At 42.0% G+C, this 27,041-nt stretch overlaps 1 long non-coding RNA gene across 1 annotated transcript; it reads right to left on the bottom strand.

Annotated features, from left to right (window-relative positions):
- LOC117355826 lies at positions 1-23,227 on the bottom strand. Its single transcript, XR_004538453.1, has 3 exons — positions 23,156-23,227; positions 7,787-7,845; positions 1-644 (listed from the first exon to the last, which is right to left on the bottom strand). It is a non-coding gene; the product is annotated as an uncharacterized LOC117355826 (long non-coding RNA).
- Between the last annotated feature and the right edge of the window lie 3,814 nt (positions 23,228-27,041).

The raw sequence follows: 27,041 nt of genomic DNA, 5'->3' as shown, positions 1-27,041 counted from the left end.
CTACATAATCTGGAGTTATCTCCTATGTCTGCACAGCTTTGTTGCAGTGTATAAGGTCTATTATAGATGCTAGATTGTGTGTGTCCACTTTCTGCTTAATTATGATTCACACATTTTCAATAATATTCAAATCTGAGTAGTAGCTTGATCATATATTGATATTGAGCCCCAAACTGCAACCTTTCATGCTTGTTTCACTGAATGGATGTAACATACCTCAGATTATATTTCTGATTTAAAGGTCTCATGTGTCTACAGAGGCTGTAGAACTAAATGAAAGTGTTTTTGTCTGAAAACATAATTTACTTCCATTGATCAGCTGTCCACTGCTTGTACTTCTGACAGAAAGCGAGCTGATCTTTGATATTTTTGCCAAACAACTTTGCTTTCGATCAGGCCAATATGATCAAACTCCAGCATCAAATAATCTCCTGCATATTGTCCCGTTGATTGGTTTCTTCAGTAAACTATCTGCAGTTCATGAAGCATCAAGGATTTCCAGAAGTAGGGAAGAAGAGGCCTTGCTGAGAGAGGACAGCTGGACTCAGATTACTTGACCTTGCAAGATTGAGACTGTGACTCCACCTGCCCTTGACCTGAAGAACCAATATGCATCCCTGGAAGTGGAAGAGGTGAGAGCATCCCTGGAAGAAGAAGAACAAAGCTTGAAATCCCCAAAGTTGCTGGATCTATGACCACTAGAAGGCAAAAAAAAGTAGTTGTGGTTGGTGATTACCTTCTGAGGGGTACAGAGATGTCCATCTGCAGACCAGATATGATGTCCCAGGAAGTGTGCTGTCTGCCTGGTGGCAAAATTTTAGCTTGCTGGCTGACTTTATCAAAGCTTTTCTAGAGTCTGGAGTGATACAGGAGAACTGGAAAAGGGTGTATAAGGTCTCTCTCCACAAAAGTGGAATAAGGAAGAGGTAGGGAGCTACACGACAGTAAGTCTGACTTCTATGGTAAGTATATTAATGGGGACACTTTTAAAACAGAATAGTAAAGTTTCTGTAGTCCAGTGGCCTACAGGACCCAAAGCAACATGGATTCACTAGAGATATGTCTTGTCAGACAAATATGATCAATTTCTATGACTGGGTAATCAGAGAGTTGAACAGAGGGAGAGCTCTAGATGTGGTGTATTTAGGTTTTAGCAAAGCCTTTGACACTGTTCTACAAAGGCATCTAATAAGTATACTGAGTGCCCTCCATATGGTCCCCAAAGTGACAGACTGGGTGGGAACTGGTTAAGAAGAAGGTGACAGAGGGTAGTGGTAAATGGAGATGACTCTGAGGAAAGGGATATTATTAGTGGTGTGCCATAAGGATCAGTTCTTAGATCTGTTCTTTTTAACATTTTTGTAAGGGATTACATTTTTGTAATATTTCTGAAGGGATGTATGATAAGATTTGCCATTTTTGCAGATAATAGTAACATCTGAAATAGGGTAGAATCCCCTGATGGTACGGAGAACATGAGGAAGTACCTATCAAAGCTTGAAGAATGGTCTGGAATATGGCAGTTAAAATGTAATGCTGTAAAATGCAAGGCCATGCATTTTGGGCTGAAAAAACACAAGGGAACAGTACAGTTTAGAGGGTGAAGAACTTGGGTGTGATTGTATGTGATGACTTTAAGGTAGCCAAACAAGTTGGAAAGATGATGGCAAAAGCTAAAAGGATGCTTGAGTGCATAGGGAGAGGAATGGCCAATAGAAAAAAGAGGTAAAGATGTCTTTCTATAAGAATCTGATGAGACCCCACTTAAAATATTATGTATAATTCTGGAGATCACACCTTCAAAAAGATATATATATATAGGATGGGGGTCATTCCAGAAGAAAGCTACTAAAATGCTTGGTGGTCTTCATCTTAAAGCATTTGAGGACAGACTTAAATATCTCAATACGTATACTATGGAGGAAAGGCAGGAGAGGGGCCATATGATAGATTTGTTTAAATTCCTATGTGGCATAAATGCATATTAGGAGAGTATCAATTGAAAGGAAGCTCTGGAATGAGGACTCATGGGATGAAGGTGAAAGCAGATAGATTAAGAAGTAACCTCAGAAAAACCATTTTCACAGAAGGTATAGTGAATGCCTGGAATGGCCTCCCAGTGGAGGTGGAGGAGATGAAAAATATATCTGAATTCAAGAAAGCTTGGAATAAGTACATTGGATATCTAAGAGAGAGAAAGGATAGCAGATGGCATGGACAGGCAGACCAGATGAGACATTTGGTCTTTATCTGCCTTCATATTTCTCTATTTCTTTGATGGTGCTCTTGGGAAACATTGTCCAATCATATATCCCATAGCTCTTGGTTGACCTGAGTATGCTCAAGACCAACAACTGTTCATCTTTTTATTTTATCTGAACATTGCTATGACAGTTGAATGAGCAACTTTTAGCTTCTTTACTCAAGTTAGAATTTTTTTTCCTTTTTTTTTACAGAATTACACTCTGCACTTTTCTCATGGGATAAGCTCTTTCCCTGTACTATGCTGCTGTACACAAGCAAAATCCTGAAGCAAATAAAAGACACCAAATATGTCCTGAGATTTTTGAGGTATAACTGTTTAATATATCTTGGGATAAAATGTAAATATGCCCTTCTATAACGTGGCATAAAGTAGCATTATCAATAGTGGGGTGAAGGGGTCAGATAGTGTCAGAAGAAAGGGGGCTGGATGAGGGAGCAGAGTAGTTCCTTTATGTTCTGATTTGTGCTCAGTCCTTCAGTTTCTTCAGCCTCCCTCTCTCCATGAATCCCTCCAGGAGGCTATCTGAGAGGGGAGGAGCTTTTTTTTTCTGGCTTATGTTCTCTAGCCTCGTTCCCTGCAAGGAAGAAGGGGAGTGGAAAAAATAATAGGAGGAAAGGAGTTGGATTAGGGAGCGGAGCAGCTCTTCACTATCTACTCAAGTCTCATTCCTCATCTTTTGTTTCCATCAGGCTATCTGGAGAGGGAAACAGAGGGCTGTTCTCTGTTGATTTTGATTACTGATAGGTAGACGACATTGTGGTATAAAATCATGCTTAACTACTTTCCTGCGTATAAGTCCAAAACTGGTTGAATGTGTATCAAAAACAAAGGAATCCGGGCTTCTCAGACCAATACTCCTACAAAGGATGGATGTGCAAGTTGAATACACCAAATTGAAACTGCCATTGTTTCCTTTTCCAATTGCAAGTTTGTTTTTATATGTATGTTTGTTTCTCATTCTCCCTATTTTATATGAAGCTAATTTTTGTCTGTTTTATTGAAGGAGAGCAGGGGTGCTCAATGCATCGATCGTGATCAACTGGTAGATCACTAGGCTAAGTGAGTTGATCGCGGAGCCCATCCTGGGCTCCGTGATAGACTCGCGTTACCTTCACAATCTACTGGGCCGATCAGCCTTCCTCTCCCCAATGTTAATTCTGCTGTCGGAGAGGAAGTTCTGGGCCAGCCAATTGCTGCCTGGCTGGCCCGGAACTTCCTCTCCGACGGCAGAATTGACGTCGGGGAGAGGAATGCTGGTCGTCCCGATGCTTCTGCAGGGAGAGCTTGGGGCGGCAGTGACTTGGGGGCCTGTTCCCGATAGCAGCAGCAGTGGCTTGTGGAAGGGCAGGGAGAAAGAAGGAAAGAAGGGAAACAGAAATAAAGAAAGGGGGCATGAAGAGAAAAAAAAGAAAGGGAGGCAGGGAGAAAGAAAGAGCAGGGAGAGAGGAAGAAAAAGTTGGGGGAGATAATGAGGTCTGGAGGAGAGGAAGCATATAGGAGAAGGGAAGAAATATTGGATGCACAATCAGAAGAAAGTGCAACCAAAGACTCATGAAATCACCAAACATGAAAGGTACGAAAAATGATTTTATTTTCAATTTAGTGATTAAAATATGTTCGTTTTGAGAATTTATATCTGTCTATATTTTGCACTATGGCCCCTTTTACTAAACCGCAATAGCAGTTTTTAGCGCAGGGAGCATATGAGCCTCGAGAGCAGCACGGAGCATTCAGCGCAGCTCCCTGCACTAAAAACTGCTATCGTGGTTTAGTAAAAAGGGAGGGGGTATTTTTGTCTATTTTTGTATGGTTGTTACTGAGGTGACAGTGCATAGAGTCATCTGCCTTGACCTCTTTGAAAAAAACCCGGAACATAAATGATAATTAACTTTTTCTCTGAGTACAGTGTGCTTTGTGTTTTTTAAAAAATGTTATTGTTGGTAGATCATTTTTACTTGGTCATTTTAAAAGTAGCTCACAAGCCCAAAAAGTGTGGGCACCCCTGAAGTAGAGTATGTCAGGCTGTTAAAAAGAGGCAAGCATTTAACGACTTGCTCTGGCCTCTACTAATAGCATCACATCATGCCATTCTAAAATGAGAACGGGAAAACAAAGCTTCATCTTAAATGTTAGTTAAGTAAGTACAACTAAGAAACAACCTTGACGTTATATGCAGTCCATGATTTGACAAATGAACAATGTAATATGGTATTTCATAAATTGCTGGAGTTGTATGCAGTTCAAATATGCACTGTGCTTCTCTTTGTTTGTTCTCTGTTTGCTTTCGCTATTCAGTACCAATGAAAGATATTAATGAATTTGACAGTGTTGGTAAGACCTTCATCCTTATTGGGATGTTATTCTATTAACAGGAGTAAGTATCTGAAAACAAGTGATGCTCATATAAAAACTGATAGTAAATCACATGGGGTTTTTTGGGGTTTTTTTTTTGCTGTACCTCTAAAGAGAGTTTGCTTTTGTTCATTTTTAAGGGTCATGGAAAGAGGAGAATATGTTCAAAAGAGCACCTAACTGGCAATTTATACCTGTACTTTTCAGCCCACACAAATGCAGTCAATTTTCAAACACAAAGTATTTCAATATTCCAGGGTCAATAAACTGGCTTTATAGAAAGAACTACAGACTAAATAGATATGAGGTTTTTTTAAAAAAAAGCCTGTTCTTTTTAACATTTTTATAAACAATATTGCCGAAGGGTTGTCCGATAAGATTTGCCTCTTTGCGGATAATACCAAAATCTGCAATAGAGTAGACACCCCGGATGGTGTCTACATGAAGAACCGCCTACCTAGAAAGACTTATCAAGCCCCAAGACCACTTCCCCATGCTTCTCATTCACGTCGGAATGACCGACACTGCCAGCAAAACCCTGGAGAATATAACTGAAGACTTTGGAGCCCTAGGTGAGAAGCTGAGGCAGATGGAAGCGCAGGTGGTCTTCTCCTCGATCCTCCCAGTGAGGGGTAGGGGAAGAGCCAGGGAGGATCGTATCCAGAGGACAAACGAGTGGCTACACGGATGGTGCAAGGAGATGAGCTTTGGATTCCTGAACCATGGAGAGGCACTGCAAGGAATACAGGGAGCACACAGGCTCCACCTGACCAGAAGGGGAAAGAATGTCTTTGGACACTGATTAGCCCACCTGCTTCATAGGGCTTTAAACTAGGTAAGCTGGGGGAGGGTACCCACTCATGTACTGGCATGGTAAGTAACCATCCTGGCGAGGTAAGTTGCCACTCCATTTCTGAGTGTGAGGTAAGTAAACACATTGCAAACAGTACTATAGGAGTCAAACTAACTCAGGCGAGAAAATCTCCACAGAGACCTAGCAAACATAAGGTATGGAAGGCTATGTACTTTAATGCCCACAGTTTAGGCAATAAAATTCTGGAATTGGAGACGGAAATGAGGAATGCCAACCTAGATGTGGTGGCGATATCCGAGACTTGGTTCACGGACTCCCATGGGTGGGATATGGCTATACCGAGATACAACTTACTTCGAGACAGAGAGGGTAAAATAGGAGTTGGGATAGCACTATGCACTAAAGAGGACATCAAAGTTACCAGAATCGCAGATGTCAAGTACACCGGGGAATCCCTTTGAGTGAACTTGGCCAGGGGGAATGACAAATGCCTGTATCTTGGCGTCATATACAGATCTCCAAGACAACAGGAAGACATGGATATAGAATTAATCGAAGACATAGAGAACATCACTTTGCATGGAGACACAGTATTGTTAGGGGACTTCAATATGCCTGATGCAGATTGGAACAAACTTTCCGCTATGACCAGCGGCAGCAGAAGGCTAGTAACCTCCATAAAGGGAGCATGACTCAAACAAATGGTATCAGAACCCTCTAGGGATCAGGTGATACTGGACCTGATACTTACCAATGGAGAAAGTGTCACAGAGGTTTCGGTAGGCGATACGTTGGCCTCCAGTGACCACAACATGGTATGGTTCAACCTCAGGAAAAGTTTCACTACATCAAACACATCAACAAAAGTCCTCAACTTTAAGGGCACTAACTTCAAAAGCATGGGAGATTTTGTCCATCGGACGCTGCAAAACCAAGTCAAAGCAGATAATGTAGAGGTAATGTGGTCAACTCTGAAATCAACCCTACACGAAGCAACCAACTGCTATAAAAAAACAATAAGTAAATGGCAAAGAAACAATAAACCTCAGTGGTTCTCTGCGGAGATCTCAGACCTCATAAAAAAGAAGAAAAGAGCATTTATCTCCTGCAAACAATCAGGAAAACAGGAGACTAAGGAAGATTATCTGGCCAAGTCTAAGGCTGTCAAAACAGCAGTCAAAGAGGCCAAACTCCAAATGGAAGAGAATCTAGCAAAGAACATTAAGAAGGGCGATAAATCCTTCTTCAGGTATATTAGTGACAGAAAAAGAAACACAGATGGGATAGTACGCCTTAGGAAACCAGACGGGAATTATGTAGCATCAGACTCCGATAATGCCGAACTATTAAATGAGTACTTCTGCTCAGTCTTCACCTGCGAGGTGCCGGGATCCGGCCCACAGTTGCAGACAAGGGTAAGCTCGGAAGACCCGTTTCGAAATTTTGAGTTTATGGCCAGCAGTGTCTTCTATGAGCTATCTATACTCAAAGTGAACAAAGCCATGGGACCAGACAAACTACACCCCAGGGTGCTTAGGGAGTTGAGTGACGTTCTGGCGGAACCATTATCCGCGCTCTTCAATCTTTCCCTGAGTACAGGAAGAGTCCCATTGGACTGGAAAATGGCTAACGTCATTCCACTCCACAAAAAGGGATGCAGGACAGAGGCTGCGAATTATAGAACGGTGAGTCTCACATCGATAGTGAGTAAACTCATGGAAACGCTAATCAAACACAAATTGGATATGATCCTGAACGAGGAGAATCTAAGAGATCCCCACCAACATGGATTTATAAAGGGAAGGTCCTGCCAATCCAATCTAATCAGCTTCTTTGACTGGGTAACAAGAAATCTGGATATGGAGGAGTCCCTGGACGTTATGTACTTTGGACTTCAGTAAAGCATTTGATAGCATCCCACACCGCAGGTTATTGAGCAAGATGAGTTCAATGGGATTAGGTGAAACATTAACTGCATGGGTTAATGACTGGCTTGGAGGTAGACTTCAGAGGGTGGTGGTGAATGGTACCCTCTCCGAAACGTCGGAGGTGATCAGTGGAGTGCCGCAGGGCTCGGTCTTGGGCCCGATCCTGTTTAACATCTTCGTAAGAGACTTGGCTGAGGGGCTTCGAGGTAAAATGGCATCATTCGCCGATGACGCCAAATGTTAGAAAGACATCTGTGTCAAAAGTAAAAAGAAGAAGTTGTGGGAGAATATCAGGAGGACAAAAAGTTAAAGGAGAATCATTATAAGCAATAATATAGAATGGGAGTCCAAAAGAAAAAAAATAAGTTCTGCCTGAGCTTTTTTGTAATAAAGATACCTAAGTAGCTAGCAATATATCATTCTCACCTGGATTTGGTATCTGAGCTGCTAGCAAGGAATTCCTTACATAGGTGTAGCATATTCACCTGGAAAGATGAAAAATGTTAGAAAGACATCAATTGCAAATTACTATAGCTGCTAATGGAGAGAGTTGTGGCAGATATAAGAAAGAAAAAGTTAAAAGATAATCAGGAAAGGTAAGGTGTAAGAAATCAGTATAAGCAATAATACAGAATGCGAGTCCTACAAGAGAAAACTCTGCTCTGATGGACCTTCTTATACTAAGCACGCCTAAGTGGTGTCTGACGTCATAGGCACCATTAAGACTTCCCGCCAGAAATGTTCAAACTGATTGGGCATGCTTTTGGTGTTTGGCCAGGAGGGCCTGGGATCCCTCCTGTCCATATTTTAGTGGGGGTGGGGGTTAGGGGGTATCACCGGGCCAGGAGGGCTTGGGCTTCCTCCTGGCCCCATCAGACTCAGTGGGGGGGGGAGTTGAGGGATCACGGGGCAAGAGGGCTTGGGCTCCCTCTTGCCCCCGATGCTATCAGGGAGTCGGCGGGGTTAAGTGGGCTTGGGCTCCCTCTTGCACCGATGCTGTCGGGGGTTCAGGGTGTTGCCGGGCAGGAGGGCTTGGGCCCCCTCCTGCCCGATCGTAATAGCCAGGGAGGGCTGATCACTGCAGGAGAGATGGCTCATCTCTCCTGCCAGCGATGGTGATTGCCCACCCCCCTCTGAACCGCGGCACTTCATGGTGAGGACGCCGGCAGGGAAGATGCCCTGCCGCGATGCTCACCCCGAAGTGCCGCGGTTCAGAGAGGGGTGGGTGATCACTATTGCGGCAAGAGAGATGAGCAATCTCTCCTACAGCAAACGTTGCAGTAGGGTATAGGCAGGTTGCTGGGGCCGCTGAGCTGCAGTGATCTAAGTCAAAACGTATAAGTGCTGACTAGGCAACCTGCCTAAAGTTTTGGTTATACCTGCTGTACGCCTAGGTGTAGGTTGGCCGATCTCCCGCCCACCGCCTGCTTTTTCCCTTCCTCTAAAAACGCCTCTATTTGCTCTATGCGTTTAGAGGTAGGGGAAAGGTCTAAGCTGGTTTTAGATATGTCTAAAAACCAGCTTTGATTATGGGTACTTGGACGATCAGGCATTTTGATCGTCCAAGTACTGATTTAGGTCACTTTTTAGATGTTTGGCTTTTTTTAAATTATGAGCCCCTTATTATCCGCCTGAAAAAATAGGTGGCTTACAATTTAAAAAAAACCCCACAATCACCAACAGACATAAACAAAATTAAAAAAAAAAAATCAGTTACATCAATAAAATTAACAGAGCATCTTTAAAATTGTTCTAATACACAAGTCTGACTAGATTCAATCAACCCTTACTTCAATGAAATGCCTGGACATAAAGATATTTCAATAATTTCCTAAAACTAAGCACATTCTCACAGAAAACACAAGTTTTCAGGAATATCATTCCATAAAATGAGACCAGCAATAGAGAAAGAATATTTTTTTGTATTCATATAACACGCATTAACCCTTGTTCTAACATCCAATAACATATGTTTCTCAGATCTGAATGTATGCTCTGGCTTGTAAATCTGTAAAATATCACTAAAACAGGGGTCTCAAAGTCCCTCCTTGAGGGCCACAATCCAGTCGAGTTTTCAGGATTTTCCCAATGAATATGCATGAGATCTATTTGCATGCACTGCTTTCATTGTATGCTAATAGATCTCATGCATATTCATTGGGGAAATCCTGAAAACCCGACTGGATTGCGGCCCTTGAGGAGGGACTTTGAGACCCCTGCACTAAAATAACTGGGGAGTTTACCATAAATAACCCTGCTAAACCAATTTCAAAAATCTTATCATGAATACAAAATTGCACTGGAAGCCAATGCAATTTCTTCAATATAGGGGTAATGTGATCAAACTAAACTAAACTAAACATTAAGTTTGTATACCGCATCACCTCCACAGAAGTAGAGCTCGACACGGTTTACAGGAATAGATATAGAAGGAACTCCAATGAAAATAGAAGGACTTAGTAAAGAGAAAGTTTAGAGGGACTTAGTATATTGAATAGGGAGAGGTGAATTATATCTTAGAGTAAAGCCAAGTTTTCAAATGTTTTCGGAAGAGTTGGAGGGAGCCTAGACTCCGAAGTGGGGCAATAAAGCTGTTCCACAGTTCGGTGATCCTGAAGACGATGGATGCCCCTAATTTTCCTGAATGGGATATGCCTTTTAAAGAGGGGAAGGATAGTTTGAATTTTTGAGTGGATCTGGTGGTGTTGGGATTCAAGGAGTTCCAGGATAGTGGAAAAAGGGGAGGAAGGATGCCATAATACCCCCATAAGCATACAAGCAGTGGACACTGTTGACTAAGTAACACAAAACAGAAAGAATTATCTGTAGCAGGATAGCTGACAGTCACATATTTTTTTGTGACCCTTTAATAGGGTTGCCCTATTTTGAAAAAGAAAACCCCAGACACATAACCCAGTTCTGTTCCACCTCCAATCCCGCCCCATTCTGCCCCTGGCAAATCTCTCTTCTGCTTGTCTGGAGGGCTTGGAGCATGCGCGGATGTGTGTGTCATCATCCGTGCATGCTCAGAGGCCCTCTAGATGTGGCCGGAAGTGGGCGGGGCTTTTTGAAACCCGGACAAATGCCGGGTTTTAGAAAGCCCATTTGGGACGTTTTTGGGGGAAGACCTTAGAGCCCTCAGTGGTGAGTTGAAGGTTAACTTATTCTTTAAACATTCTGACCCATTTCTTCTGAAGATAAGAGACAGTTTTAAATGTTGTCCTGTAGGGTACTAGTAGCCAGTACATCTTTTGCATATGGGAGAACACAAATCAAAGTGTTTTTTAATTTTTTTGTCTGACTTTGTGGGATTGAAGTAACTGATGAATTTAGCAGTGGTCCCAGAACATCTGATCGATGATTTAAGGGGCAGCTCAAACAGTAAATCCCTAAAGGGATTTTCATGTCTGGTATCATTGTGTATGCTGGAAACCCATAAAATCTCCGTTTTACTAGGTTCAGACAGTTTATTGTTTTGTCCATTCTTGAGCTGCTGTTAAGCAGTAAATCAATTTAAGGAAGGACTACTGGATTGAGCTCATGCCTTTTTTTTCAGTTGTAACTCAAGGTGAGTTACATTCACATAAAATAGCTATTTTTCTACTCCCATAGTGCTTACGGTCTAAGTTTTTACTTGAGTTAATGAAGGGATATGTAATTTACCCAAGATCATGAGGAGCTGCAGGGAACTTTGAACCAGGTTATTTTGGTTCTCAGCCTGCTCTAACTATTAAGACTAGTCCTTCAATCAAAGCTGAAGGCAGGGAGAGAGGGATGGATGTCAGCCTGCCTGCCAGCCAGTTAGCTAGCATGCCTGCCAGCCATCCAGACCATGGAGGGGGAAAGGAGAGAGATGCCAGGTGAGAGAGAAGGGAAGGGAAGGAGACAGAGATGTGTGTATGTGGGGGGGGGGGGGAGAGGAGGGAAGGGGAGATATGGAAGGAAAGAAAAGAGAGGTGGCAAAGTATGGAGGAGGGATTGGAGACAGAGAGGAGAGAGAAAATGGTGAGGGGTAAAGCTGAAATGAATCATGCTTAAAGGAGAGAAGGGGTGCAGACTGGATGGAAAGGGAAGAAGGTAGACAGTTTATGAAAGAAGCATAGAAAGAGGACAGACACAGGATAGAAGGGAGAGAGAGGGCAGACACAGGATGGTAGTGAGAGAGGTGGCAAACCCATAATAGAAGGTAGAAAGAGGGCAGATTCTTGATGGAAAGAAGAGAGTGAAGAGAAGATGAAGAAAGAAACCAGAAATGACAAAATTTGAAAAAATAATTTTTGTTGCTTTAGAATAAAGTATTATTTTAGCTGTATTGATAAACATTTATAATTAGAAAATAGAAATAAGGTAATCTTTTTATTGAACTATTTTTAAATACATTTTTTACTAACTTTTGGAAACCAAAACCCTCTTCCTCAGGTCAGGACAGGATATTGTAACAGTAGTATACTGTGCTGACCTGAGGAATGAGGTTTTGACCATCTGAAATCTTATTAAAAATATATTAGTACAATAAAAAGATATCATCTTATTTTTGTTTTCTTTTTTTAATTTTTGTTTGTTAATTTCCAAAGTGATGATTGCTGTTTGTCAATTATTTCAAATTTACATCTGCTATCTTTATATTTTGTACATTATTTGGGGACATGTGTCATTGTTTCTGTGGTGTTGCATTGTGTGCAGAGTCTGACTTCTTCGAGGTTCAGTTGACCCCAGTATTCGATTATTGTAAAGCATTATATTTGGGGTTACTGAAGTATGTGGTTCAGGCTATTCAACTTGCTCAGAATGCTGTCGCACGTATTATTGTGTGGGCCTCAAAAAATGAACACATTACTCCTATTTTGAAGGATCTACATTGGCTACCTATTAGTGTACACATTGAATTTAATGTTCTCTGTGTGATCTTTAGGTTGTTAAAGGGTGACGGTCTGGTAGCTCTGCAATTGTTATTGCTGATAAGTGTGTTACTGTCCATGGATAAGGCATGTATATGCCATCCTTAAGCGAGAAGAGGTTATAAGGGAAACCCAAGACCATGTTACTGGTTCAGGGATCGATTTGCTGAAATGCATTACCGTTGGCTATAAGGCAAGTGTGGATGATTCTACAGTTTAGGAAGCAGTTAGAGACTGTGCTATTTGCACATACTTCTGCTGGACGAGCTAGAGTGCTAGTTATCTGTTTGCCTCTTGTGGAGAAGATATTTGGGCTAAAGTTTTATTGTATAGCATGTTGTTGATTTGATTGTTTGGGGGTTGCTTTAAAAAGAGTATGCTGATGTTTCTTTAAGAGTTTATATAACATTACTAATGTGTATTGTTTTTTTGTATTGCTTGCTTTATGTATTTTTGTTTTTAGTTGCTTATAATTATGTGTGTTACATTGTTACCCACATAGAATTGTTGGATATGCAGGCTATAAAGTTTTAGATATATATATAGACAAAAGATCAACTTTATTTTTATTTTTAGTTTGTTGTTACTTATTCCATGTTTGGTGAGGATCTGTTTGTGTGAAAGAGGCTAGTTATTCTGAAAGCACTGAATGTTTTAACAGCTTCGAAAGAAGAGTATTTCTAAAACTTAATGCTAAACTTGAACAGTATAGTGAACAATGATATTCTTTTGTTTGTTTGGGCTGTTTGGCTTCTCACTGAAAAGGCAATATGCCATGTGCTATAGGTTAATGTTAAGGATTGCCTGTATAGGTTTCAAGGTTCCTAGAAATGACTGAGAGAAAAGTACTCTTTTACAAAGCTGTGGTATTGATGCTGTTGCTGTAAATGCACCAAAACCTTTCACTTCATATGGGCTTTGGTGTGGCTACTGTGGCTTTGTAAAAGAGTTCCTAAGTTATTTGCATGTATTGAAAGGACTGTACTTGATTGGAATTTTTTTTTTCTTTATTTGCTGGCTGTTTTGTTGCTTGGTGTGATGGGGTAGAGTCACTATCACTCCAATCACCTCTAAGAGAAAGCTGCATGGAGAAGCTCTGTATTAAAACCTGCTGGGCATAGGCTCTTCCCAGTAGGCCAAGCAAAGTAGGAGCTTGCAGACCAGACTCGGATCCCAAAAATACAAGTAAGGGAGAGTTCCTGACAACAAAAATTCCAAAGAATGATCCTTGGGGGATTTCATGCTGGCACCTGCCTAACCCCCCAAGAAATGTCAAACCCAAATTGACCAGTAACTAGTAGATCCGCGGGGATCAAGTTACCAAGAGACCCAAGTGACTTGAAATGACTGTTAGTGACTGGAAGAGAACTGAGTGACTGATGGTGACAGGAAGAGACCAGTGGTGACCAGAAGAGACCCAAGTGATCAGTAGTGATGAGAAGAGACCAGAGAGAGAGAGAGAGAAAAACCAGAGATTCCAGAGTGACAATGTCCTTCCCCCTCCTATCTCCCCAACAAATGCAGTCTGGGCCCAGGATTAATTTTCTGCTAGGAGAGGTTTATTGGAGGCTGCAGCATGGTTACATAACATCAAGCAATACAGTAATTATCACTAGCATACCACTCAATTCCTCTAATAGGTATAACAAATTTTACACTAGAAATTGTCAGTAGTCAGGGTCAGAGATGGCTTTTGTACTTGGCCTGTTTTTCTTACTAGGCCTTTGTCTCTTAGTGCTGTAGGTCAGAGCCCTCTGCTGATGGATCTTCTCTCAGGAGCGTCCCCTCAATCCACATACCTGTTGAAAAGTTTGCCGGCATCTTCCACCTCCTGCTTTCACCAGGCTCAACTCCCCTCTGATATCACATCCTGGTTGTCCGACTAGGAAGTGTTGTCAGAAGGGAGTGAAGGCTGGCCAGGCAGGGAGTGGAGATGTTGTTCACACCAGCAAACTCTTCAAGAGGTATGCAGGGGGAGGAGGAGAGGCACTAGTGGGAGGCAGAGGAAAGGCATCAATGGGAGGGGAGGAAAAGAGGCACTGGTGGTAGGGAGGGTGGAGAGGTGGAGAGGCAACAGTGGGGGAGGAAGTCAGACACTGACAGGGGGGAGGGTCAGAGAGGAGGAGATACACCGGCATCATGGCCATGATGAAACACTTGTGATGAAATGGCCATGATAAATCATATTCAAAAATAATTAGTGGGAGAGAAAAGTTTTTTGTTAATTATTTATGGATATTGTTATTTATTGGCATTTATTAGGTTCTTTTTGTGCCTATCATGATAAATCATCCCATTCCGGTATTTACTGCCTCTTCTTGAGGTGGTACTAACTGTGGCTACGCCTGAATCATTACATGGTAATGATTCAGGCACGAATTGCCATAGCTACTCACTCTTCCTCTCACTTACTGCATCTCCTACCCAGATCCCACTTTTTGTCACATTGAGCAGTTAAGGTGAGGAGTTTTACCACAGTGGCTGTTTTTTTAACATAGGAGGCAGTAGCATGGACCTGTGCTATTGTTTTCTGCGCCAAAAACCTTGTGTTAGCTTCTTAACGCAGCTTAGTATAAGGGTCCCTAAATTATATATCAAAGTGTACCTCAGATTGCTCTTCTGAGAATTAGGTGTCTATTTTAATTAAAACCAAGCAGTTACTTGCAGTGTCTTCCAATTACATAAACAGAAAAAAATGGTTGTGCAAATAGGTTGCAATTTATTATTCTAAAGTTAAAACTTGAGTACTTAAAGTTATTAAAATGGCTATGAATATGTTCCAATAAGAATGAGTTATGTTATACAGCTAGTTCTTCAATGCCTTGAATAATTAAGATACTTTGTATCCTTAACCTTTCTCTGAAACGTTTCAAGCATTAACTATTTTTGTTTTTTTAATATCACCCAACCGAATCATGACTCATACTGCACACAGATGTCCATGCAGAGCAGTTAGTCCAGTGGACTATAAACCAAGGGACACAGGTTCAAATCTTTTTTGTTGTTTTGTCATTGTAAGCCCTCCGGGAACAGAAAAGTACCTACTGTACCTGAATGAAGATTTGATCATGTGACCCCATCATTGAAAAACCTTCACTGGTTACCAGTAAAATACTGCATTGTCTATAAAATTTTCCTACTGATTTTTAAAGTGATTCATTTTGGGATCCCCTGGTATCTGACTCACGTATTGAAAGTGTTTCAACCTCCAAGATCATTAAGGTCAGAAGGGATGATGTGGCTTATCAGTGAGGAGATAGAAGTGTGCATTATGTGAAAATAAGGTCTTCAATAATTTCAGTAGCAGGAGTTCTTTTATGGTGGAACAACCTGACAGGAACAGGCTGCTTTCTGATTTCCAGCAATTTATTGTTTACTAGTGTTTAAGCCCATTACATTAATGGGTGCTAGAATAGATGTGTAGAATTTCTTTCTTTCTATATCTCTCCCTCCCACTGTCTTTCTTTCTTTCTGTCTCTCTTCTTGCCCCATCTTTCTTTCTTTCTGTCTCTCTCCTGGACCCGTCTTTCTTTCTTTGCCCCCGTCTTTCTTTCTTTCTATCTCTATCTCTGTCCCACCTATCTTTCTTTCTTTCTGTCTCTCTTCCTGCCCTGTCTATCTGTCTTTCTTTCTGTCTCTTTCCCTGCCCCCTGTCTGTCTTTATGTTAATTTCTTTCTTTCTTCTATTGGCTCCCGACACTATCCATCACCATTTCCTTAGTCCTATGTACCCTTTTGGCCCTCATCGATCCTCCACTGCATTTATCACCCTTTCAGTCCAAGCTCCATTCCTATCTATCCTTCCTTCCATTGCCTCCAAGGCCATTCTTCCTGTCCCTATATTCCACCCCCACCCACCTTCTCTTCCTTTTTTACCCTTTCTGTTGAACCCTACCCCAGGACCAATTTCTCTCTCATCTATCCCCTGCCCCTTCCCATGGTACTGCAACTCTCCCCCTCCCCATTACTTTAACCCTCTTTACCCAACCGCATCCCAACACCAGAGCCTGCACCAATTCAAACCCCACCCTCCTCCCCCACCTACCTCTTCCCTGGCCACTGCACTGAATCTTTGGGCAGGCTGCCCCTCCCCAGCCCTTCACCCTGATGGTCCCTCCAAACACACACACACACCTGGTCCACCACCCCCACATGTCTGCCCTCCCTCCCTCCACATGGGTCTGGCCTCCTGGACTCCCATTACTTACCCAAGGCGGCAGCAGTGGTCCTGACCTACCAACCCCTCCTCCCTCCCTCTGTGCCCCAAAGCAGTAGCAGTGGCAGCAGTCCTGACCCGCCAACTCCCCATTCCTTACCCAAAGCAGCAGTGGCAGCGCTGTAAACAATTTGTTCGCAGCCATCCCTGACAGGGCCTTTCTTCCACCGCATCATTTCGGATGCGGCAGAGGAAAGGCCCTGCCAGGGCTTGCCGCGAACAGCCTGTTTACAGCGCTGCCACTGCTGCTTTGGGTAAGGAATGAGGGGTTGGTGGGTCAGGACTGCTGCCACTGTGCTTACATGATTCCCTGCTTGGCTGTTCTGGCGCTTCCCTGCACAGAGGTTCCTCTACTGCGCATGCGGAGGCATGGAGGCACGACATTTCAAGTGCGCATGTGTGGCTAGAGTTTATTATTATAGATTGTACACTTGATATCCCGCTTAATGCAGTAATTCAAAGTGGCTTACAAATTAAAATGAAATTAGGTAGTTGAGAAAAACTACCCTATCTGTCCTGAAGGCTCACAATCTAGCTAAAGTACCTGATTAAAATAAAAATATATAATAACAATATATAATACAATATAATACAATATATAATAACAATATATAAAAATATAATACAAGGTGGAGGTAAGTTACACTTCAAAAAGAAATAAAAATAACAAACAGCAAAAGTTTACAGCGGATCACAAACAATAATAATGCATCAAATATTAGGTGCTTAGCAAATATCCCTAACTGTCCCTAAGGCTCACAATCTAACTAAAGCACCCATCCCACAGTAGCCCAGGCCACCAACAACAAGCCACAGAATTCATGAAAAGGCAACACTGAGGGCCCTATTCTATATAGGACGCTCGGTCTCAGCAGTCGCCTAAGCAGTTTTTGAGAATTGCACATGGGCATCCTATACAGAATTTCATCAGGCCTGATTCTGTATAGGAAACCCGGTCTCAACAGCCACATACAGTAAGTATTTTTTGAGCATGGCACATGGGCGTCCTGTACAGAATCGCCAACCTGATTCTCCAACCAGCATCCATGTCACAGAAGCTACTCCAATGGGAGAAGCCTTAGGGATCTGGCCAATTGGAGTCTTAGACTACTCCCAGTACATCCAGGGATGTGGGGGGGGGGGGGGGGATGCCGGCAGGAGGGAGTGGACACCCAACTTGAAGAATGACCTTGTATTTGAGTACTAGCACCATTTTTGCTAGAAAAAAAATTCACTGCTTCTCAGTGGTGTAGTAAGAGGGGGCAGTCCACTCCGGGGCATCAGCATACATCCTCCTCTCCTCTCTGCCCCACCTCTTCCCATTCCTCCCCTTGTCACGCGCATGCCCCCTTTCCCTTCCCCCTTGCCTCTAGTTGTTGTTCCCTGCCGCAAGCAACAACTTTAACATGCTCCTCGTGATTGCGTCGTCTCTCCTGCTGATGTTACTTCCAGGTGCCATGTATAGGAACTGACATTGGAGGAAGAGCCAATGGGATTGTGAGGAGCACGTTGAAGTTCTTGTTGCTCACAGCAGTGAACAACTAGAGGTATAAGGGAAGGGGTCGTGCACGACAGGGGGGATTGGTGAAGGAGCAGGACAGGGGCACCTCTCATCCTCGCTATGCCATTGATGATTCTATCACTATCATTGCCCCCAGGACATAGAAGATGTAGCCTGGAATGCACAAAAGTCACCACTGTCTTTCACTTAGATCCAGGACTAACAACTGCTACTGCAGATGAGCAGCCTCCTTTTAAAATTAAAAATATTAGATTTTCTTAGCATGCTCCTATGTATTAAGTCTGCTAACATATGCAAAACAACACAGGGTGTTAACTTATTTTACTACTTTGCCCCTGTTGTGTTATAAAATCTGTTGAAGACTTGTCAGGGGAGTTCTCCATTCTAAAGCATCATGTGTTATATCGGGTAGTTTGAATACAAAAATGGGTCTAAAAACACATTGAAATTATGCATGAATGTGCTAAATGATTTACATTACAACTGAAAAAAATGCAGTTTTGAGTGAAATGAAAAGACTAATAATACGCTAGCAAACTGTACCTCGGGAAATTAACTCAGTAGACACAAAACACACTGTAAACTGCAATGTAAGGCATTCGTGCTAATTCTAGGGAACAGTCATTTAGGTCATTAATTAATAGATAAGATGCTACACAAATAAAATGAGTGCACTTGATCAGATTTTTGGACCTCAACAACTTGACACAGGCACAGGCAAACAATATGAGGGGGTGCTGAAAAGTTCTCAGCCCAATCAACCAGCTTCCTAAATGCTGAGCATTATTACGCCACTGTAGCTAGACAGAGTGTTATCTTATTTTGTTAAGTGCCAATTTTCAGAAACAAAATTCTATGGGGTCCTTTTATTAAGGCGCGCTAACCGACTTAGCGCATGCTAAAGATTAGCGTGTGCTAAATGCTAAGACATCCATTATATTCTATGGGCGCCTTAGCATTTAGCGTGTGCTAAATCGGTTAGCGCGCCTTAATAAAAGAACCCCTATGTTTTAATATTGTTTCTGATCTTTGATTAAACCATATCCACGTCATTCTCTTCTTGGTTGGGCTGAGAGGTTTACATCATGCCCTCATATTTTACTATTAAATTGCATAGTATGCAAGACATTAACCCCCTCTTTTACAAAGGTGCGCTACACTTTTTAGCACACGATAAATATTATCACACGCTAAGCACGCGTTAAACGCTAATGCGTGCATGTTATTCTTTGGACGCATTAGCAGTTAGTGCACGTGTTGATTTAGCATGAGCTAAACACGCTAAAACGCTTAGAACACCTTTGTAAAAGAGGGCCTAAAATTGCTTAACCTGGTCATAAAAGTACGATAGAAAAATAAACATTGCTTCAAATGCCTAGGACTAAGATAATTTAAACATCGTTGGATAATTTTTTAAACCCAGAGTTAACTTGTAAGTCTGGTCAGACCACACTTGGAATACTGTGTCCAACACTGCCTCACTGGTCCTATCTAAAGAAGGATATGAAACTGCTCGAGAGGGTGCAGAGGCGAGCAACGAAGCTGGTAAAAGGTATGGAGAACTTGAGCTACGAAGAACGACTTAGAAAACTGGGACTATTCTCCCTCGAGAAGAGGAGACTGAGAGGGGATCTGAGTGAGACTTTTAAAATAATAAAAGGAATCGACAAGATAGAGCAGGACAAAAAGTTATTTACGTTGTCAAATGTGACTAGGACAAGAGGTCATGGACTGAAGCTGAGGGGGGACAAGCCCAGGACAAATGCCAGAAAGTTCTACTTCACACAGCGAGTGGTGGACACCTGGAACACTCTCCCGGTGGAGATTGCTGCGGAACCCACCATTCTAGGATTTAAGGGCAAGTTAGATACAAATCTCTAAGTGACTAAGTTTTCGCCAGGTTATACCTGGCTGGGCTTCCGCGTGAGCGGATCAACGGACTTGATGGACCCAGGGTCTGTTCCGGAGAGGGCTGTTCTTATGAGGCATGCCGTACAATTTTGAAAGAAAATGTCCAACAGAATTGGGATCTGTATTTTTATGTTGTATTTCATTTTATACTACTATGTGCTATTTTACTCAGGCTCTCTTATTAAAGAGTTCTAAGCATTTAAAGATTATTCCATGTATCTACCACCCTTTCTGTAAGAAAATATTTCCTTAGATTACTCCTGAACCTATCACTTCTTACCCTAAAGGACAATTTTGCAAGCTGGCATTTAGGGCTCCTTTTATGAAGCCGCGTTAATGGTTTAATGTGCATAATAGCACGCACTAATTTGCTGGCCGCGCTAGCTGCTATCTCCTCCTCTTGAGCAGGTGGTAGTTTTTCAGGTAGCACGCTAATCTGGTGCATGCCCTAAAAACGCTAGTGCACCTTTGTAAAAGGAGCCCATAATGTAACAATTTACAAGTGAAAGAATTAAAAAAAGAGCTCCTAAAGCTAATTCCAAGAAAGCTTTTATTGACAGGTGTTAACAGCCACATCTGAAAATGTTTGACTAGTTTTCTTGCATTCAGGCAGTTGCAAAATAATATAGCCTCTTAAAATATGATCTAAGTGCTGCTGTTTTATCCCTTTCATTAAAAAAAGTGGCCAGGAGAGTGACCCCAGCAGAAATACAAGTATTATCCTTTGAGTCATCCATAAAAGGTTGTCAAATCTGCACTCTCCGAGGAACCCAAAACTGCAAATTCACTCCCCTGATCTTCATCATTTCCTTAAAACTTTGGAAGATAACATTTGACCCAAAGAATCTCTTTGGATTTTGAAATTATCTCTTTAAAATATTTTCTCACCAGGATTTCTGCATACAAACAATTAAGGAAAATTAAGAAATTGTAAATTCCTAGTTCTATATAAGTTTTCCATAGTCTCAGTTTTAGGATGTAAATAGAGACTATCCTTCAGTGCAGATATATTAGTGTTTTCTATAGAGGAAAGAACAGAGTCAACAGTTTGCACCAGGGAAATTACATTATAGTAGCTTGTGGCAGCCCATCCAGTCTACCAAACAAGATAAATTCAGAGAATAAGGTATGATGCAATACTACATATCCATACCTGATCTTGATTTGTCCTTTCCATTTTGAGGTTACAGATTGTACAAGTCTCCCCGGCATTGGCCTTGTTCCCCAACTACTGAAGCTGTCATCAAAGCCCCACTCCAGTCCATACAGATCTGTCCAGCCATGATCAGTGCATAAACCCTAGATGTGTGCCCACAAATGGCTTTGTTTCCCAGTGGGGAGCCGCGCTGAATTCCTATGAGCGTCGAGAGCAGCGCGGGCCATTCAGCGCGGCTCTCTGCACTAAAAACTGCTAGCGCAGTTTAATAGAAGAGAGGATAAGTTTATTTGCTTCTTTTCTCTTTCTTTACCATATTAACTAAATTTATCAATAGTCTCAGAAGTAAAATGTTGTACAGGGGCATTTTCGATAAGACTTCTAAATCTGAGTTTACCTGTTTTGCGGGACAGGGACAAAAATCCAGTGACAAATATGCCCATTTTCAAAACTGCAAGATGTCTATCTTGTTTTTGGTTTTTTTTTTTTTTTTTTCAAAAAATGGATGTGTTTGTGCTCAGTGCTTCTATCTTTTCGAACAATTTTTTTGAAAAAAAAAAAAAATTCCAAAAAAAAAATCACACAGAACAAGCCATTGTAATGGACTGGCCACACAGTCATCCCAGCAGAGCAGTGGGGCACTGCAGTGATCTTCAAATAAAAAGATCCAGCTACACATTTCATCACAACCCCCTTTTAGTGTATGATGAACCCTCCAAAACCTACTGGACCAAACTGCCCACCACACCCAATAGCCCTTATGATTATTGGTTTTGTGTGCACAATGCAGAACCAACACCAGCATGCCTCACTTTTATTGATGTTCTTTCAATCAAAACAGAAGTTAGAAACCCTCCCCCCAAGGGCTCCTTTTATAAAGGTGTGCTAAGCGTTTTAGCGTGTGCTAACCATGTTAGTGGTTAGTGCGCACGTCGATTTAGTGCATTCTAAAAATGCTTAGCGCACCTTAGTAAAACAGGGGGGTAAATGGCCGAACCCAATGTTTTCAGGTTTTAATATGTTCATACAAGTTTTATTTTAAAATTTTATATACTGCTTAAAAAGTTGTCTCAGCAGTGTACAAAGTCATAAGCAAATAAAATTAAGAGGTAACATAATTGGACTACAACGGACTTAAATGACATATTGAAACAAGCGGAATAGGGGGAGAAATACAATTGGCGATAGGAGACAGAGACAATCAAGGTCAATATAGTAGGACCGTGTCGCCCTTGTCTATCTACTTACTAGCCTCACATTTTTTACCGATGGCACCTCCAGGCACAAAGTGTTCTCAGAATGTAAAGACTTAACTGGTTAATGTATCTGAAACAAAGATCTAACCATGGAGGGGCCATCACCCTCAAGGACCAGCTCACACAATTAATTTTAAATGTGATCCTGGTAGTGATGGCTAATGTCTGATATAAAGCCTATCCTACCTAACTACTTCAAATACCATACACTGAAAATTCATAAAACAATTTGTGGAGGATTCAGATGGATACAATACTCCTGATCCTTTAGCACAAGACTAGGATATAAGACCAACTTATAGAGTGACATAAAAACCTAGGATAGCAGTGGGCAGAGAGGTACTGTCCCTACTGATATGCCATCTTTGTGATTTAGATAGAAAAGTGGTTTTGAGTTGCACCTTTTTCAAAATAATGCTAATGGCCTTCACTTATCACTTTCAATTTTAACATGTAAATGTCATTCCACTTTATGGAATAAGAATTGACTTTCCATAGATTGTTCCCTCAATTCATCCAAATGTCAAACTGCAATACTATAAACTGAAAATGTCACAATTTTTCTTTCTTTAGAAAAGAAAAAATCCTGCTAAATGTGACCAATCCTGCTATTGTGGTACTTTTGTCTCTTCTTTTCTTATTGAATAAGGCAATTTTGGGGCAAGCGTACTGTGTCAATTGTCTCTGTGGAGCAGGACAAAAAGATGCGAAGGTGTAGAAAAGAAAAGGACAAAAGATAGATGGAGTGTAGAAGAAAAATTAATTACATCATTTTAGAAATGTCCAGTTCTCTAATGCAAGGAAATTTTTTTTATCATAAAGCTGTCAGTACTTACAGAGTATCAGAATATTTGGAGATATCCCACTGGACATAAGAAAGGCCTGAAAGCAAAGGAGTGAACAGAAGAGTTGGTAAGAAATCCATTTGTGAAATTCATTATACTAGTTTTTAAAGTAAAATATAAAATAGGGCTAAAATTGAACCAAATAATGTCTGTTTAATATTATCTAGATAGAAACATAGAAACATGATGGCAGATAAAAGCCAAATGGCCCATCTACGGTAATCTGCCCATCCATAGTAACTGTTATCTCTTTCTCTCTCCGAGAGATTCCATGTGCCTATCCCAGGCCCTCTTGAATTCAGACAGAGTCTCTGTTTCCACCACCTCTTCCTGGAGACTGTTCCACGCATCTACCACCCTTTCTGTAAAAAAGTATTTCCTCAGATTACTCCGGAGCCTATCACCTCTTAGTTTCATCTTATGCCCTCTCATTGCAGAGTTTCCTTTCAAATGAAAGAGACTCGACTCGTGCACATTTATATTATGTAGGTATTTAAAGTATACAGATTAAGATCTCTAAGGCTGCCCCCATATGCCTTATCACGAAGACCACACACCATTTTAGTAGCCTTCCTCTGGACTGACTCCATCCTTTTTATATCTTTTTGAAGGTGTGGTCTCCAGAATTGTACCAATTGAGATCTTACCAGAGACTTATCCAGGGGCATCAATAGCTCCTTTTTCTTACTGGCCATACCTCTCCCTATGCAACCTAGCATCCTTCCAGCTTTCATCATCACCTTTCAATCTGTTTGGCCACCTTAAGATCATCACATACAATCACACCCAAGTCCCGATCTTCCATTGTGCACATAAGTTCTTCACCCCATATACTGTACCGATCCCTCTGGTTTTTGCAGCCCAAATACATGACCTTGCATTTCTTAGCATTAAATTTTAGCTGTCAAATTTCAGACATTCTTCAATCTTCACCAGGTCTTTCTTCGTTATTCACACCATCCAGCGTGTCTACTCTATTACAGATTTTGGTATCATCTGCAAATAGGCAAATCTTACCCAACTACCCTTCAGCAATATTATAAAAATGTTAAAAAGAACAGGCCCATGAACAGAACCTTGAGGCACACAACTGGTAACATCCCTTTCCTCAGAGCGATCTCCATTGGTCACTACCCTCTGTCGCCTTCCACTCAACCAGTTCCTGACCCAGCCCGTCACTTTGGGACCCATCCCAAGGGCACTCAGTTTATTTATCAGACGTCTGTGTGGAACACTGTCAAAGGCTTTGCTAAAATCTAAATATACCACATCTAGCACACATCCTCTATCCAATTCTCTGGTCAGCCAGTCAAAGAAATTGATTAGATTTGTCTGACAAGACCTACCTCTAGTGAATCCATGTTGCCTCCAGTCCTGTAATCCACAGGATTCCAGAAACTTGACCAGTCTCTGTTTTAAAAGCGTTTCCATTAATTTGCTTACCACAGAAGTCAGACTTACCAGCCTGTAATTCCCTACTTCTTCCTTACTTTTAGTTTTGTGGAGAGGGACCACATCCGTCCTTCTCCAGGCCTCCGGTACCACTCCTGACTCTAGAGACGCATTGAAAAGGTCAGTCAGCGAGCTACTAGAACTTCTCTAAGTTCCTTCAGCACCCTTGAATGTACACCATCCGATCCCCTTGTTTTTTCTACCTTTATTTTTGCTAGTTCCTCACGAACACAACCCTCTAAAAATCAATCAGGGTCTTTTACTCCTCCATTCCTATTCACCTTTGTCTTCTACGGTCCAGCTCCTGATACTGAGTCACTCGCTGAATGGCTGCCACCAGTTTTCATGGGTCTCATGAGAACTGGCAGCAGCCATTCAGGGAGTGGCTCAGGGCCAGGCAGGAGTGCATAAAGCTCGCTCATGCCCAGTACACTACTGGGCCGTGAGAACTCAAGGCAGCTATTCAGGGAGGGGCTCAGCACGGTGCAGGAACACAGAAAGCTTGCTCCTGCCCGGTACACTGCTAGGCCACCAGGGATTCAAAAAGGTACACAGGGGAGATGGGAGGGAGGTAAAAAAATTGTCAGAGTCGACCAGGACAGGAGAAGGGAAGGATCCTCCTGTCCCAGCCTACCAATGGACCACCAGGTCATACAGCAGGCTCGGTGGAGGCCTACTGGATATCAGGAGAGAGGGGAGATGGGGTGTAGAACCTGGCAGGGAGAGAGGGGGGGACAGGGTAGAGAGCCTGGCAGGGCAATGAGTGAAGGGGGCTGGGTGCAGAGCCTGGCAGGAAGTGAGGGGGACTGGAATCCTGGCAGGGCAGGACATATGAATATTAACCCCCCCCTTTCCCCTTGCATATATTTGAATCAACCTTTTTTCCTCCTTTTTTGGGGAAAAAGGGTACCTTGACTTATATTCGGATTATCTTATATTTGATTATATATACTAGTTCAATGCATAGGCAGCGGAATGCTTTTTTTGTTTGGGGGGCCCCGCAAGCTCTGCCCCAGACCCCGCCCAATCTCCACACCAGATTCCATCCCCATAATAGTACTAATTGTAATACCATTTTTTCCATTCATTTTTCATATTTACATACACAATATAATTTTATTAACAATACATAATGATTAACCACAAAATTTAATTACGCAAAGCACACTATGTTTCTCAACATTCCTTCCTTCCAGAAGACCTGGCCTTGGTCACACATACGGAACACAGATAACCCCTATACAAATATAGGACTAAAACTAAATTAAAAGTATTAATATATACACCACAAACTAAAAGTATTAATATATACAAACAAAACCCTAAGATGCAAGACTCTGCATGCAGTACAACCCCAGAGAAATAGAAACAAATGCATTTCTTCCTGAACATCGCAAAATATAGACAGCAGATGCAATTTCTCAAAACTGACACAATTCAATCACTAAATTTAAAATGATTAAAATCATTTCCCCTACTTTGTTGCTTGGTGATTTTGGTTTTCAAACCATCTTTCCCAGTCTCTGGTTGCATGTCCTTCTGTCTGTGCTCTTAACTGTGTATCCAGGGTCACCTTATCCATTTGCTGTTTTTCTCTCCTTCACTTTCTGCCAAACATCTGTCTTTAGCATTAACTTTTAACATTCAACTTTCTTCCATTTTCTGCTTTCTTCTCAAAATCTATTTTCCAAGCCTTCCCTTCCCATCTATACCATCTCCTCTCTCTTTCTTCTCCCCTACTCCCATCTACCCATCTACCCATAAGAAGCATTTCTTCTTATCTCCTCCCTGTCACACCCATCACTGTGCACCATCTCCCCCCTCTGTCTCCCCTTCCCCTCCATCTCTATGCACCAACTCATTCCACGTCCATGGTCAGACATCTCTGTCTTCCCCCTTTCTCCCTCATATGGTCTGGCATCTTTCTCCTCTCCTTCCCATAGCCTGGAATCTCTCTCTTCTCCCATGGTCTGGCATCTCTCTCTCCTTTCTCCCACTCTCTCCTCTCCTTTCTGAAGTCTGCCATCTTTTTCTCCCCTCCTTCCCTTCCATTCTGTGGTCTGGCATCTCTCTCTCCTTCCCATTCCAGTGGTCTGACATTTCTCCCTTCCTCCTCTCCACCACTATCATGTCCAACAATTCTCCCTCTTTCTTCCTTTCCCCATATTCAAGCAATCCATCAAGACAAAATAACTCTGCAGGAAGCATTTCAATGCCCCAAAGTAACCAACTCAACTCTGTAACTCTTCTGGAAATGTCCAGATAACCTTTTATGTAATCTGCCTTGAATTGCAAGGTAATGGCAGAATAAAAGTCACTAATGTAATGTCATCTCTCTTTCCCTCTCATGCCACACACCTATGTACAACAATTCTCCATTCCTTTTTCCTTCCCCATCGGCAGCATTTATTTCTCTCCCTTCCCA

This window comes from Geotrypetes seraphini, chromosome 2, assembly GCF_902459505.1.
Source record: "Geotrypetes seraphini chromosome 2, aGeoSer1.1, whole genome shotgun sequence".
In the NCBI taxonomy this organism is placed as follows: domain Eukaryota; kingdom Metazoa; phylum Chordata; class Amphibia; order Gymnophiona; family Dermophiidae; genus Geotrypetes; species Geotrypetes seraphini.
This window is presented reverse-complemented; position numbering and strand designations above follow the sequence as displayed.